Source organism: Trachymyrmex cornetzi, unplaced genomic scaffold (genome assembly GCF_001594075.2).
Source record: "Trachymyrmex cornetzi isolate Tcor2-1 unplaced genomic scaffold, Tcor1.1 scaffold16, whole genome shotgun sequence".
NCBI lineage: Eukaryota > Metazoa > Arthropoda > Insecta > Hymenoptera > Formicidae > Trachymyrmex > Trachymyrmex cornetzi.
Genome location: NW_017296201.1, coordinates 119699 through 120315, shown reverse-complemented (window position 1 = coordinate 120315; position 617 = coordinate 119699).

The window sequence follows — 617 nt, the reverse complement described above, 5'->3', positions numbered from 1 at the left end:
TCAACGAAGAATACAGCAATTTATTATACTACTTATAATAAATTGAAAGAGATAATTGCAAAAATTAATCAGTGCGGCTATTTCGATCAAGTTCATGAATGTTTGGAGACAACACCAATCGAAGAGGTATTGAATCAGAATATTTAATCTATAATCTGATATATATATTGTAACCGTACTTGTGAGCAACGGCACAACTTCGTCGCGTGTTCTCGGTATTCAAAGTACGCAAAAGTATCTTCTCTCCCTCGGTAGCAGAATTTTGCGACAGCCAGGCGGGTTTTCGGCCAAAATTGTAATTCTTATTCTAAGTTGGGCGCCAGGCACGAGAGAGCGTGCCGCTCTTTTCGAAAGCTCCTCACTTTTGCCCGTAACGTTTTCGCGACGGCAGGGGGTGGGTCACACGGGGTGTGGGAAATTTGTCGGAGGGCGAGAGAGATAGGCCACAAGAATAAACCACGCGAAATGTAATAATAAGAACAATTATATTTGGAAAGAATGTAGTGAAGCAAGTATGATAAGTTACAATAGTGAAGTAATCACAAGTACTCTCCGGGGCTTCGCCCCTCCGCTCTGCTCGATACTCTCGGTACTCGCACATAGAGTCGCTAACTTAA